A 16,677-nucleotide genomic window follows, 5' to 3' on the forward strand; every position below is an offset into this window, starting at 1 on the left:
CCACCTACTTGGGTATTTGGCCAGCTCATTGTCGCGGAATAAAGGGAAAATTCCTTATTCGCCAGCAATTTGGAAATAGTATGGGACAAACCGGAACAGTGATAAAAGCTTTTCTCCCTCAGAGGCAACAACCGAGCATTAAATAATCCCGAAATGTTACCTCGAAAGGGTATAGTGAAAACCCAGACGATTACAGAATGTTTATCTAGAAAGAAATGATTGTGTTGTTACTTTACGTAGATTTGACTTATCTATATAATTTTTAATATATTGTTCAAATTATTCAAATTGTTTCCAGGTGTTATAATACTACCAGCATAGTCTAGATGTGATCTCACTAAACCTTTATAAATGGTTATTATACCATTTATATGTAATATAGCATCTCAAATGTTCAAATAATGTTCTATTATTAATAATTGAAAGACAAGAAATATGGTACGAATATAATGGGACAACATATCATTGTAAAAAAAATCTTTGAGATTTTATCGTACGTATTTTTAAGGGTTGGGTGTTAGGGAGGTATATGGACTTTTTTTGGTCCCCTACGGCTGCACACCTTACCTCTCTGGACTTATTTTGTGGGGTTACTTAAAACAAAGGTTTACTTTGAGGCCATTTCGAAATATTGACCACTTGACAGATTAATATACGAAGAGTTTGAAGATATTATATCCAATGTAATTAGAAATGTTATTAATGAATTTAATCAAAGAACACTTACCTGTTTAGAAATAGATGGTAGACATATTAAAGTTAAAGTTACCTTGTAAATGCTGTTAGTTACTAAGGCATTATGGATACTATTGTTGCTGCTCTGATAAGAAGGTTACTAATATTATTTTCTTATTTTATTAAATAAATAGTGTAAGAATTGCTAACATGTAAATTGAAATATTTGATAATTCGTAACATACGAATAATACGTAACAAATTCCATGAAAATTTTGCTCTTCATTCGAATTTAAACATTTTGACTATATGCAATGTAAATGTGTGCTAAAACCTGAATACAAAAAAAGAACTATCACAAACGTTCTATTGAAGACATCCGTCACTACATCCGTACACATCCCTTGATATTGGGTATTCTACCTCCATTGAGAACTCTATTTGTACCGACCCATAATTCTCCTAAATTTGTAGGGCCAGTATCATTAAATCAATAAATATAAAAATGAAATAAGGAGTACTTTAGAACAAACCCATAAACTTACAGAAAACTACTTACAAAAAGCATGTTCAGTATAATAAGAAAGACTTATCAGACCCACAGCATTGAGACAGAAAGAAAAATTAGAGCATGATTTTGGTAAAAAAATTTCGGCGTTACCGTTAAATCCGGTGAAGAAAATAAATTACAAACCGGAGCAGATCAGCAACTTCTTACCAAAAAAAAATAAAAAGTGGTAGAAGTTATTAAATTGCTCTAATGTAGGTCAAAAAGCAGTGATCTTCAAGAATTCCTTTGATAAAATAATAGGTATTGAAATAGACTCCATAAAAGAGACTATAATAAAACTTAAGGATAAACCTACATGTGCTCCTCTATATAAAAGCAGTCAACTGATGAACGCAATGACATCTATTTTGCCATTATAAAAGGACTTTTTTGGAGAAAACATGTAGTGAAAAAAGTTATTAAAACTAAAGAAATTCTGGAGAACCTTCAAGAGACCAGAAGTGGGGATCTCAAGGTGCCAATAACTTGTGTTTGTAAACAAAATAAAGGGCTGAGTGAAAGCACTTTGCAATCCTAAGTCTACCACCGATGGAGGACTACATGTGAGTATTTGGGTGGGACAAGGAATCAGAGATAGAAGTACTTAACTTCCAGTACTAGCAACTCGATCTGCTAGTTTTATGTAATTAGATGAAAAGCAATCTAAGAAGGCCGAGGCCGAGAAGGCTCGCAACAATCACTTCTACACATGAGACTGAAGCTGAAACCATTCGTTCCAAAGATAAGTACGCTAAAGGTGCAATAGGCTGAACATATGAAATATTTGGGGACAAATAATAAAATTGGAACCTGTATCTTTTGTATCTTGTTTAACCAAGAGATCTTTAGAGTGTCCATAAAATAGTTGATGGTTTTTATCTAGAGAACGTAACGTTTTGAAGGAGTTTAATAAAAGGACTTGGTACATGATAAGGGTGTTAAGACTTCGTGCCAGAGATAAGTAGTGTCTCCTGACTGAGAAAATAAGAAAAATAAGCTAAAATAATTTCCCTGGTTTTACATTACAGCAAAAATTAAATATTGGATATATTCTTCTACACATTATTTTGCTATTGGATCTTAAACATAATATTACATATTTATAACGTTTTCTTATTTGAGCAATATTTGTGTTGTCTACAGTCATTTGGAAGATTTGCTACACAAAAAATTGGAATCAACTCGTGTGAAATTATTTATGCAATTTATTATGACTTTTCAAATAAATTATCATAGCTGGTGTTCATTCATTATATAACTTCCACTTTTAACGTGAATACTGAATAACGTGGATACTTATTGCTGTGAAATGCTGGTCTATCAAATTTAATCTTGGTCGCTCTTCGCTCACGAATGAAAATCGTGAATGTCATTAAAAATCAGCTGTGTCAGAAACATTAATTCTGTGTAAAAAGTAATAATGTAATATCGTCGTGTGATTTACTGTAAGATTCAAACAACCTTAGATATTCATTTTAATTCTACTAGCATAATGAAACATTGCATGATAATTCAGCACTGAAGGGTAACAAATCTAAATATTTTTGTATATGTATACCATACCAATTCATTTTTAAAGTGGTTTTTATTTATTCTAACGAGATTTCAATTTATGAATTTCATTCCTGAAGTGAGAATCTGGAATTGCTACAAAATACGTATCCATAGCTGTTATGACCTCAACATTTGATGAAAAAGACTTTTGGCACACATGGATTTTCTTAAGTATTAAAACAGATGAAAGTCGCTAAGGGCCAAATCTGGTAACTAAGGTGGATGCTCGAACAATTCAAACCTTAATTCATGGATTTTAGTCATTGTCAAAATGTTTATATGACACGGTACATTGTCCTGCAAACCGGCTGATTTTTACGAATTTGAAGTAATTCACAAGCAAAAATTTATTTCGCATCCCAAAAAACTGATGCTAACACTGAAACTATACAACTAGAATGTTTGAGGTATAAACGGAATTGGTCACATGGTAACTTAGGACTCCACTGGGATTGCTAGTCCTTAAACGAAATGTCTGTGAGGACTTGTTGATATATTTTGTATAAATAAAAAAATGAATGTGTTTTTGTTTCATTGTTAGCTAATGCTGCACTCATTGTGAACACAGCTTTCTGAAATCCAATACTTTAGTCGAAATATTACTTACACTGACCAATGAGATACCTAGTGCTTCTACTAAATTTCTTTCAGTTACTCGACAAATTTCCAATACGATATTCTGTATTTCTTCTACGATTTCTGGTATTGTTGCTGTTTTTGGACGTCCTTGACGTGGATCGTCTTCAAGGCTTTTACGACCACGTTTAAATTTAGCAACCCATTGTTATACTGTACTAATTGTAGGCAAAGAGTCCTTATACACTTTTAACATTCGTTCATAAATTACCTTTGCTTTTAAACATTAAAAAAATTCATTCACTGCACTTAATTTTTTTATTGTAAAAAAATACTGTGACCCGTCGATACTAAGTGGCTTGTAAACAAAGAATGAATTGACAGATTGAAATGAAATTTCACATACATTTATATAAAGAATGTACCAACATAACAAAAAGGGCTAGTAGCAACGCCCTCTCTTATCGAACCGCAAAAATTATTGAACAGCCTAGTATAAACGGAATTGAGGATAAATGGGCAATTTTAAATGGGCCAAAATCAGCTTGACGTAAGCCTGAATTCGGTTAATGTTAATGTAGTTGCATTCATCTGTGCAAATCGCACAACTCAGTTATAGGTAATCTGATTATATAAAAATAAATTATATATTTATTTACCTATTTTATTTGTCATAAATTATTAAGTTTTAATTATTAAGGGCCTAAAAGTTTCTTATTGGAATATTGGTGTTGCCTGTTCCTTTATTTTTCCGTTCTTCCCGTATTAGTCTTTAAACGTGGTATATAGGTCTTGCTAGGATTCTAGGAAAATTGTTGAGACAAAAAAAAAGGTCGTGAAAGAATAAGAGAAAATGGCCAAGTAGACTTTGTAAGATCTAGGATCTTTTTTTATTTCTCTATCACTAATGATGGTGATAATGATGATTATAATGATACAATTTTGATGTATTCAGGTATACGTTATTGTTTTATGTAACATTATTGTAACAGTTTCATGTTGAAATAATTTTTATGTAAATAAAACTCAGAAACCCAGAATAAAGTATTTAGTATAAACCGCTGTGAAGCCTGAAATAAGAAAGGCCAAATAAAGCAAAAATATACATTAATCAGTCAGAATCTTCAATGAAGTATTTTGTGGATTTGATTACAATAGACAATTTCTCTTTGTTATACAACCTCGCAGGTATATTGTTTTAAATCCGTATTTTTTATTAATTGACCTTTTGTATTCAGAGTGACACAGCTGCATTTTAATTCTAATTTTTAAAATATATTTTCTCCACTTTCAAGTGGCATATTCTTCATGTCTATCAGAATGTTTCATTATCCTGTTATTATATGTTGCATATCAGACAAGTTCAATATTTTATAGCTTCTATTTGGCTTCAATACACTTTAGCCTTTTTGTTGTATCTTTATTCTTTGATCGTTTTCATTCTTCATTATTTTATCTTCATTTTGATAATAAGATGTTTTCTCTGTCTAGCTATTCTTCTTTGTTGAATTTTGTACCTTTTTTAACTTCATCGTTACTATTTTTTTTATTTAAAATCATTAAAATCATTGGTTTGCTTTTTTATGTTTATTTCCAGTTTCTTTTGATTCAGTTTTTTTATTGTAGCATTTAATAACTATGAGTTTGTTTTTTAACCAGGAGGAGTAAACTAAAAAGGCAGATTCACACCCAAGAAAGTTACTAGAAAAGTCACCAAATACATCTTCTTTTTTGGTTGATTATCTCGGCCTTGCGGTAATCCAGTAATCAGTATCGGACAACCTCACACATCGATTCTAACCTAACTTTGATTGTTTATGTTTGAATAATATTTTTTTTTCAATTCACTTCCAATATATATATATATATATATATATATATATATATATATATATATATATATATATATATATATATTTGTTTTTCTAATTAAAATAAAAAATGTTGGATTGTTATGAAGAAGTTTTAGAGTTTATTTATCACATTTTAGAAGATATTTAAATATTGGGTGATCCAGTTTTATAGATCTCTTGAGTCTAGTGCATTTAATTATAATTTAGAGAATATTTTGATTAGGAGAGTCAATAATGTTACAGATCTAAATATGGTTTTTCACAGAAATTTGTCTTTTAATTTTTAATTTGCAAATAGATCTTATATGCAACAAAGCTATGAGATAGCTTGGTTTCATTAAAAGAAATAAAAGATTTTTGTAGGATTGTATTTCTAAACACTTTTATTTGCTCCCAAGTTGAAAATTCAACTCTGTTTTGTTTTCCATTTACTCAAGCATGTATTAAAAAGTTAGAGAGTGTTCAAATATTTCTGAAATACTGTTCTTTTAACTGCGTAGACCATGTTCTTATTCTGGTGTGATTAATTTCTTGAATCTATATTTTTTCTTACCAGAGTTAACTTTGACTTGATCATTATTTTTAAGCTTAATAATCCAATCTCCTGACTTGCTTCAGCCAATTTGTTTTACATATTCCTTCCCGTTCACTGCTTTAAAATTCACTTTTTTATGTTTCCCATCACAGAATTAATTTTGGTTCAAATATAGGACATTCGCAACACCTAAAATTAGCTCACTATTTTAGTAAGTCTTGATTTTAACAATAACTATTCTGCAAAACTAACCTGTTGCTCATTTTATTCTTTCTACCATGGCTGTTATTTTCATTCCAGGATTATCAATTTTTATTTGTTTGTACATGTTTATAATGCATTGTTTTTCATTTGATGACCCAAATCTACTCGGCGTTTTTAAGGTGGAGAAGGATTACCACTAGTACTTGGCATTGAATCCACATTGTTTTCTAAATAACACTAATACGTCGCTAAATAGTTCTGAAAAGAACTGTTTTTTATATAAATGCAAACGAAAAATCTAAAAATTAAAGGAATAACGCAGAAAATACAAAAAATCGTCTATATACATTTTGAATTTTAAAATTTCATAGATGTCATTAGTGTCAAAATGTCATAATTTAGCGGAGTAAACTTGCCTGCGGTTGGATCAATTACAAACAAGCATTACGGCGCGGTAAATTTGAATTACTCCTCCTAGTTAAAAAACAAACTCATAAAAGTAAATAGAGGACTACGTCAAGGTTCTATCTAGTAGATTCTCGATTCTGCCTTGATGAAGTTTTCCTCAAGTGAAAAAAAAAACGCAATAAAAATTTCCATAGACGACCACACTATATATATTTCTCATTATATATAGTGTGGTCGTCTTTTACCCAGTAGTTCTGTTGCATTTTCGTACACTTAAACACATTCTTTGAACTTGGAGAACTCCGCTGGGTTGATGTAATTCATTTTTTGGCCATCCAACCTTCGTTTTCTGTCAAATGTTGCTGGATGCTGTTGCTGACGTGTTTTGGTTTTTCTGGCCTCTGTTTCTTTGGTCATTTTGTTTATTTCTCTCTTTATCTTATTTTCTTTTTTCCTAATCTCTTTCTGTAGCTTAGCTTGTTCCTCTCATTTCTGATTTTTTTCCACCCGCTAGTTGTTATCACGTACGGCATTTTTTCGCTTGTACGCTAAGATTTTAGCTCTGATGTCAGTTGCCGTAGTAAAGTGTCGCGAAACCCGTGATCAGCAGCTCTTCCACGATAGAATCACAACTGTTTGCGTGTTAAATTGAATGTGATACTCTCTTTCTGAACTTTCTTTGCCTCGTTCTACGTATGGTAGTTCTGGATCAATAGTTTGTTAATTTTTGGGAATATAGTGCAGATCGTTTTAAAATTCTAGGTTTTCTGTAATTGTCCGAAGTTGTTGGTTGTCTTTGGAATTCGGTTTCGTTGTAGTGTGGCTTATGATTTCTTGATCTTGGATAAGTAGACTATCTCCGAAAACTATTTTCATACCTTTAACACTATCTTCTGTTAAATACGGTACAGACAGCTTAAACCTTTCGAAATGTCTCTCTTTATTTTAATGTGACTCACATTCTTCACCATCAAATAGTACAGTAATAAGGGAATCATCTGCACTAGAACTGTATGATTTAGCAGCTTCCCCTTTTGTAAATCTTAAAAATATTTTTACAAACAACTGGAAATCTTCACTTTCATCATCTTCCTACTAGTTTTTTTTGTACTGTCTAGGTTGGTTTAATTGTTCTTGCCCAGCAATGGAAACAAAGTAATGATATGTCAGTTTGCAACTTTCCTTTCCATTACCATTTACAACAGGTTTATCTGGTCCTGTTATCTTCTGTCCAATACTTCTTGAAAAGTCAATGGAGTCGACATTTCAGGGATACAATTCGCAAGCTTTAAAATCTTTACAAATTAAAAAACTTTTTAGTGACCTCAAGGAATCTTCTAATATTAGTGCAAAATGAATTTTAGTCAATCCAATGAAAGAATTGTTGCATCGCCATTTTAGAACTGCACATTTCCAGGCATTCTTCAGAGATTTAAAGTAGCTAATATCTGCTGGTTGAAGGATTCTGGTAACATTTGGATACAATGCAACGATTATTATTTAAAGCCTCGTACAAAGGGTACTTAGTTCATAGCTCATGTGAGTGTTGTGACCATCCGCAAAAAGAATAACGGGAAACTGTATTCTGTTTTGCAAAGATGAGGACGAAGTATATTTGAAATATAGTCCACAAATAATTCGGATTTCATCCAGTTATTGTCACTCATTCCTATTACTCATCATCGGTTTTGATCACCGGTGAAGTTACTGAGCCGGCAGCTGAGAAGATATACATCACAGTAATATTGGCCTTTGTTGTGCCTTGATCTACCTGGTAAACATTTTTATCACCGGGAGGAGCAACAACTTTATCCTCTTTAAAATAAAAGAGAAAACAAGTTTTGTCTGCGTTGGACACTCTTTTTGGATCTTGCAATATACTAAGTGTTTAACTTAGTATATTGAACATTTAATAATAAATAAAGATAATAAATTAGATTTATAATAATACTTCAATACCCATCAAAATAATTTTTCCCCTTTAAATAATTTTCGATGTTGGAAAACCAGATTTTTATGGCTTTCTCAGAAACGCAACCGCTTGTTCTAGTAACCACTTCTATGGTTCCCAGAGTCAAGTTTGGATGACGCTTAAAGAATGCTTTAAATTAGTGTCTTCCACGTTGGTTGTCCCTAAAATGGATTCTTTCGTGGATTCGTGTCCAAGAAGGTTTTCACTAAAGATTGAATATGACCCCTTCTTCTGGGGAAACCTTTTCTATGGCAGTCAGTAATCCACTCCTCTAACACATCTACTTCATGTTTTGTTAAGTACATTGCAGGCCCGTGTCCAATTTTTTTTGTATTTGCCACTCAGTCTATGTTAAAGGGTTTGTCTGGGAATTCCATATTTCTTTGCGGACAGTTTCTTGAGCAATATATTTCCAATGTCTGTTAGAGCACTCTGGAGGACTTCCTCGGTGTATCTTTTCTGATATTTAGTATCTCTTTTAAATTTTGGATTGGAAACACTTTGAAAAAAAAACAGTGGAATATTCACTTCCCAAAAAACTAATTGTTCTCCATACCTATTGGTAATCATCTCAAAACTTGATTGATTAATAATGGAAAAGTCAATTACTACTGCTGACGCCGATAACTACATCTTACTAGTAATTTCGGAGTTTCAGTTATTGGTACCAGTGCTAATAATTGTTTGCCTCACTTCCCCAAGCCAAGGCCTAGTAACCGGCACTTTTTTATTTTTAATAGCCACTAAAGGATACACAAAAATGAAAGCAACATTTAGTTAAATAGTATTTTTAAAAGGGGCTTCACTGAATACTCTACTTTTAATGGACAGTTGCTAATAAAAGCAAATTACAAACCTGCTGCGTTCTTAAAAAATTTACCTTGTGTGATGCTGTCAACAATCGCAAGCCCACAACTGCAGTCATATGCAAAACCAATTACCCACATTACCCACAAACAAGAATGCGCCATCTATCAAATAGCATACTGATTAGTATTTACGGGTTAAGAAAGGGGTTTTTTGCTGTATTGTAAATAGCAAAAATATTCGAAGTGCCAATAACTGGGCCCGTGACGACTACTAGAGCACAAACCCTATTTTGGTTTCCTTTCATTTATATTTAAACCAAATGCAGCGGCTTCCCGTTTCAAGTATATAGCTTTTTCTGATAATACTTCTATTGCGCCTTATTATGACATCATCATCCACATATTATGCGCATATTTAAGTGGATCTTGTATTAATACAGCCATTCATATCTAGTTTTCTAATAATACCTTCCAAAGTTAGGTTAAAAAGTATTGTTGATAAGACATCACCTTGCCTAATTCCATTTTCAATATCAAATGCCTTATATCTCCATCTATTCTTACCATAGTCTTGGAACCTTCCAAAGTCATTTGTATACATATGTAACTTTAACTAACTTTTTCGGTATGCCTAACATGGATAGTTGTTTTAACATTTTTTGTCAGTCTACTCCATCAAACGCCTGTTTGACATCAATATACAAGTTGTAAATCGGTATGTTATATTCAGCACATTTTTCATGTTTACCTCTTAATATATGTATTTGGTTATAATTGACCTCTTTGGTCTGAAGTCACATTGTTGTTCACCAATTATTTCTTGAGAAAATGATTCAAGACGGCCGTATATAATTTCTGATAATATCTTGTAGGAAACATTTAACACTGTTATGCCTTTAAAATTTTCGCAGAGTCGTTTTTCTCCCCCCTTGTACATAAGAAATATGATTCCTACTTTCCAATAATCTAGAATGACTTCTAGTGTCCGTATGCGGTAAATTAGTTTATGACTACGATTCCATAGTACATGTCTACCATTCTTTATCAGCTCTGCAGTTATTCCATCTGTGCCAGGCCCTTTTTTATTTTTCCTTTAAGTTTTTTATAACATATAAGTTTCTCAACTAGTTCTTTTGCTGTGTGATGAATTATTTCTTCTTCTTGATTTTGTTATTTTTATGGGTTTAAGGACTTTTGAAAATGCTCCTTCCACCTTTTCATTAGTTCCTTTTTCTCGCTGATAATTGCCCCGTTTTTGTTCTTGCACACTGTTGTTCTTGTCATGTGTCCTTGAGTATATCGCTTGGTTTCCTTGTAAAATTTCCTAGTCTGTCTTCTATTATTATAATCTGTAATTTGTTGTATTTTTCTATTTAACATTTCTTTTTTTTTCCTTCTACATATTCTCCTTCTATTCCTTCTTAGTTCTTCATATATCTTTTTATCCTCAATTTAATCGGTAATTCTTTTGTAGATATTTCTGCCTAGCTGTATTTTTGCTATTTATTAGTTGTTGACAATCTTGGTCAAACCGTTCCTCGTTTCTTTTGCTTGAGGTTTTGCCTAACGTTTCCCTTGCTGTATTGGTAATTGTCGTTTGGATGATAGTCCATTCGTCTTCGATGTTATTTTCTTCTCCTCTTTTATTTAATATTAGCTTTATTTTCTGCTTGTACTGATTTTTCTTCTTATGATTTTTAAACATATATGTGTTCCATTTTCTTTTTTTGGCCCCTTTTTCTTTTCTTACCATTAATACTCTTTGTTTTAACAAAAAATAAACAACCTTTTTGAATTCGGAATAAAAATAAATATTATTTTTATCACTGCTTTTTCCATTTGATCCATTGGTTTGATCGATCTAGAATCATCCAGATAAATCAAGAAGTTATCAATCTCCTTTGCCTTTTATCCAGCCAATTTGGATAAGACACAAAATATTCAGGTAAAACTAGTTTTACCGAATTTCGGGGTTTACCCGTAACATATACATTTCAAAAGATATTTTCAAAAAATTGAGTTAAATAACTGATTTTGCAATTCAAAATTGTATAATTATTGTTAAAAAGAATAATATTCTTATTTGTTTTTTAATTTTTAGAAACAATTTCCTATTTTTCTAAACAGGCCTACTATTGATTTTTACATTACGGAAACTAACAATGGGAGCCTAGTACGGCCTCATGGAAGTGTTTGAAAAACTTTTGTTGGCGCTTTGTAGCTTTGTGATTATATTAAAAGTCTAAAAATATTCCCTTATTCGGTTAATTCTCGATATCCTAACAAAATCTTCTGTTATTGTTTGTATAAGCCAATTAAAATGCTATTTACACAACTTTAATTTATCCTTGATACTTCTTACAGACGATTGCGTAATGATTTACAAAACAGAGACCAAAACGAGTAAAATAAGAAGAATATAGTATGAATAAATTAAAGATATATTGGAAAGAGAAGAATTAACAATAACGCTGTTTTTCTTATTGTTGGATTTTTGTATTCGCTTAGCTAACGTTAGCTATACTACTGACCATATTTAGGGTAAAACGGGGTAACTGTGGTTTGGGATAACTGTGGCACCCATTAATGTTTTTTTTAATTAATAAGGTATAAAGTTTACAGTACATGCTTGTTCAATCTCTCTGGTAGTAACTAGTGACAAATTCTTGAGACTTTCAGCAATTAAAACAAAAATTCAGTTAGCAACTAAAAGTGTGGTCGTTTTTTTTTAGGTAAATTGCGTTGTAAAACTTGGTTCAGTACAGAAGCAGTGCTAATTTTCAATACGAGTACATACTTCTGAAAGTAAACTTGATGGGCCATCTAGTTTTCGGTAACTGGAGCATGACAAAAACAGTCTGGTAATTGAGAAGGGGTTCACAATTACTCTGACCTGACACGTGATCGGTGCAACTGTGGATGGCGATACCGAAGCAACTGTGGTTCTAAGAGTTTCTAGGTTAGTTTGTTTACAACTTATTCTTTGGGTGCAAAAGTGCCAAGAAAATATATTGAAAAGACTATCAATCGTGGTATCGGAAGTAGGTATTCACAAGAAGCATTAGAACTGGCAATAAGAGATGTGAAATAGGGAAAATCTTCACTAAAGAAGGCTGCAATGGAGCATGGCATACTGAAATCGATACTTAAATTTAAAGTGAATGGGTAGAAAGGTAGACCAGCGGCAAAACAAAGTAATAACAAAATTAAGTACCTACTAGTATTTACTTCTACTTAAAAATGCAATTCTATTTAAACAGGTGTGACTGGAGGTGGTAAAACTACCCTTTCTAAAGCAGATAAAAACATTTTGGTTTCTCGGATAAAAACTATGAGTAAGTGGGTGTTTGGACTTTCTAGCAAAGAAATACACAACACTGTACAGTTGTATGTTCAGCAAAATAATCTGCAAACACCATTTAAAGAGGGGAAGCCTGGTGAAGATTAGTTTCTGTATTTTTCAAAACGCAACCACCCAAATGGGAGAAAAACAACTTAAAATTAATCTGCTATGCAGACCACGTAATACTACTCTATCAAAGTAAAAATATCTTACAACGTATGCTGCGACAGACAGTCGTGTCTACATAAAAAGAAGAAGAAGAAGAAGAAGAGCAACCGACTTTCTATTAAAAAACTTGAGATAATTAAAGCATCACGTGTAAGACAACAAAGTGAGCATTTGTTGGTTATGATTTCTTTGATCAACTGGAAACTATTATGAATTATTTACAACTTCAACAATACCCTGCTAGGATATGGAATGTAGATGAAACGGCTTTTAATTATAACCCCAGCCGTACTTAAATTGTAACTGGAATAAGAGAAATAGCACAAAGGCAAACAGCAGGCTCAGGACGAAAAACAACAACAGTTTTGGCATGTGCTAATGCCAACGGATCCATTTTCCCACCTATAATACTCCACAAGGCAAAGGATTATGAAACAATATGTTCGGTACAGATGAGTATCCAGAGACATCTTACTACGTATCCGAAAATGGTTGGATGACTTATGATAGTCATTTATCGCACATTTCACCCCAACTCATTGCGTTGGCTATGGCAAAATATGTGACTATTCTTAAATTACCGCCATATACTTCTGCAATATTGCAGCCTCTGGATGTGTCTGCGTTTAAGGAGCTCAAGTCTTCATGGGATGCTTTGTTAACATTGGCAGTACAAAAATTTAAGAAAAAAACAACAAAATGCGAATTTTCCAACCTTTTGGGAAAAGGTTGGTACAGTATTATTCGAGAATCTGTTGTGGTAAATGGCTTTAAAAAAACAGGTATTTTTCCTCTAAATCGAGATTTCATTTGCAAAGAACAGTTTAATCCCAAAGAGTTAAAATGATATTATTAAAAAAAAAACATTCCTGATACTATCACTGTCGAGCAAAGTTCTACGGGTAGGCAAACTACGATCCCATGTACAACTTCTTGCAGCTCTACTACAGAAAGCCATAATTGCATTGCATGAACTTTCATTCCATCCTGGGAGAACATTATACTAGCAACAGTAAAACCTTCTCCGAAGCAAGAACAAAGGAAGAGAAAAAGAATATATGTTGCTAAGGTAATCACAACTGAAACCTATTTAGAACACCTATAGTTCATCATCATCTACACTATCAAAAACTAAGAGAAAACTTTTGAAGAATATATTCAAGAAACAATCTAAGTTAAGTAGTGACGAATAAAATTCTCAAAAAGTTATTTATGCAAAGATAATGACTCGTATGAAGCTTCAAATGACAATATGGAAGAAGGTGCGAAACCTCAAGTTCAAGAATCCAGTGACGATAACATAATACCAAGAAAATACAGTAAAACCTCCGTTAACCGAAATATTTGGGGGGAGGCCGTTTCAGATAACAAGAATTTCGGTTAAAAATAAAATTGTTTTTTATAGTATTCTTGGTCAAAGTGTTAGTATTAAAAATACTATGAGGTGATTTCGTAATGTTTTCTAATAAGTAAATACAGAATAAAGTAATAAAATTAAGAAAAATGAACAAGTTTAACATGTTTTTTTAAAGAAATCTTCTATTTTCTTTTGCGTTTTTGTTTGACAACGATGTTTTGCAGCTATATCTCTTCATGATTCATTTGCAGAACGTCATGAGTTTGCCTCGTTCGATTGTTCGACGAAACGTAAAGCAATCTGAAAAGGACAAAACTTTATGCAAAGACAACAAAAATTAAGAACCTAGTCGCGTCCCTAACTAATTAGGCCTCCTGTATAAAGTTCTTACCTCTACGGCATTGAAAATCATTGAAGGCAGCGCGAGTCGGCTCAGGTTGTCTGAATGAAGAACAATATCAATGATGTCCTGGTCGATGAATACACTTTCTGAGTCATCGGCTGCTAACCACTCACGTATCTCTTCTTGGTTAATTTCTTCACATCCCGGCAACAATTTTTATTAAAGTTTTAATTATTTCCGTCGCTTCTTTAACATTTTCTTCTTCAGGATCGTCAATCAAAATCCCATCAAAAAGTTTGTTCCATCATTTGAAGATTTGATCTTGGTCCACGACTCAGCATACCAATAAACAACATGTTTCATTGTTAAACATTTGAGAATCAACACTTTTGGATTTATTTGTCTTCTGTGATAACAGATGTCTTAAGAATGTTCCTCTATAATGTCTGTTGAATGTCTCTATTACTCCCTGGTCTAACGGCTGAATTAAGCTCGTAACCTTCGCAATTGTCACCATTTTGTAGATTTTGAGGGTGAGTTGGCGCATTGTCAACAAGCAACAATGCTTTGATGGGAAGGTTTTTTGATTTTAAAGGGGATTTTACACTTGGGACGAATTCATGTTCGAACCATTCTGAAAATAAAGTGGTCGACATCCATGAGCTTTTTTGGCCCCTATAAAGAGCTGGAAGTGCTTTTTCGGAAATATCTTTTAGAGCTCTTGGTTTTTTTGATTTCCCACTATACATACGCATCAATCGGTGAGTGAAATTAATGGAATTGTTTACGTTTTGCGATAAAAATTTACTTTTTATTGACGAAATTATTGAAACTCAGCCGTTTCGGTTAAACGAGGTTTCGGTTAAAAAGGTTTCGGTTAAGGGAGGTTTTACTGTACATCGTAGTACGAATAAACAAACGATTAGTTACTCATTTGATTGAACTAATATTTCAAATCATTGCAGTCAAAAGAGTGATAATCAAATGAAAAACGAGCCTCTCTTGTTCACTTCGACATCAGGAGATGAAAATAACGTTACATCTTGTGAGGATTTTAAGAGATTTAAAAATATTGCCTAGGTGTTTGCTGTTTTATGATTTTTAATAAAAATGTTTGTTTCTGCATTTTTAATATTGCTTTTATTTTAAACCACAGTTACACCTTTTATTATTACAACTACAAAGTGAAGTTTACCAAGCAGACAATAGTCTCCTCTTCAGGGTCCACAGTTATCCTAAATTAACGGGTAACTAAAAGTAGAAGAACTGACTGAACCTATTAAAGCTGGCAATGGGAAAAGACAGGGAGATTCACTGAGTCCTCTATTGTTCAGTCTGACCATGGATGAAATAATAAATAAAGTAAGAACTAAACAAGAATACCAAATGAGAGTAAACCAGCTCAAAATAATCTGATTTACAACGTATACTGCACCAATTTAATATAACCGCCAGAAAATTTAACATATTTATGTCACCAAAAAAGACAAAATGCATGGTTATAACAACAAATTTACTAAGATGTAAATTGAAGATTTGAATAATTGCACTTGAAAACTCCACCATAACACTGAATACTAAGTCCATTGAAAGAGTGAGTAAATTTAAATACCTGGGATCGTGGCTTTTTGAAGACTGGACATCGGACAGGGAAGTAAAATGTCGCATTGAGCAAGCTCGACAAGCTTTCGTAAAATTCAAGAAGGTACTGACTTGTTCAGAGTTCGATCTTCAACTGAGACTAAGGTTTACTAAGTGCTACGTGTGGTCAGTGCTGCTATATGGCGTAGAGGGCTGGACACTCAAAACGAGGGATATAAACAGATTAGAAGCTTTCGAAATGTGGCTCTATCGCCGTATCCTAAAAATACCATGGACAGCGAAAATCACAAATATAGATGTCCTTAAAAGAATAAACCAAGAACGCCAACTTTTCGAAACCATCAAGAAAAGGAAAACGGAAATGGACAGGGATTAACGACATACAATCTCTGATACATATTGCAAGAAATAGAGAATTAATGGAAAATGTGATCGCTAACATCCATTAGTGGATTTGCATCTAAAGAAGAAGAAATTGAAGATGAAAGGTCAGATAATAGATCAAGTGATGGAGTTTAAATATCCAGGCATCACATTATCTAGCTACGGAAAGCTCCAAACAGAAGTCAAAGATCAAGTGAGTAGACCAAACAGAGCCGCAGGTTGCCTAAATGAAATGAATATGAATAACATACCTTAGAGCTAGCTAAAATGTTTTTTGGTACTACTTAGAAAGCTTAAGCGGTTGGTGTATAAATATCCAGATACAAATATAATTGAGCACAATT

Source organism: Diabrotica undecimpunctata, chromosome 2 (genome assembly GCF_040954645.1).
Source record: "Diabrotica undecimpunctata isolate CICGRU chromosome 2, icDiaUnde3, whole genome shotgun sequence".
Taxonomy (NCBI): domain Eukaryota; kingdom Metazoa; phylum Arthropoda; class Insecta; order Coleoptera; family Chrysomelidae; genus Diabrotica; species Diabrotica undecimpunctata.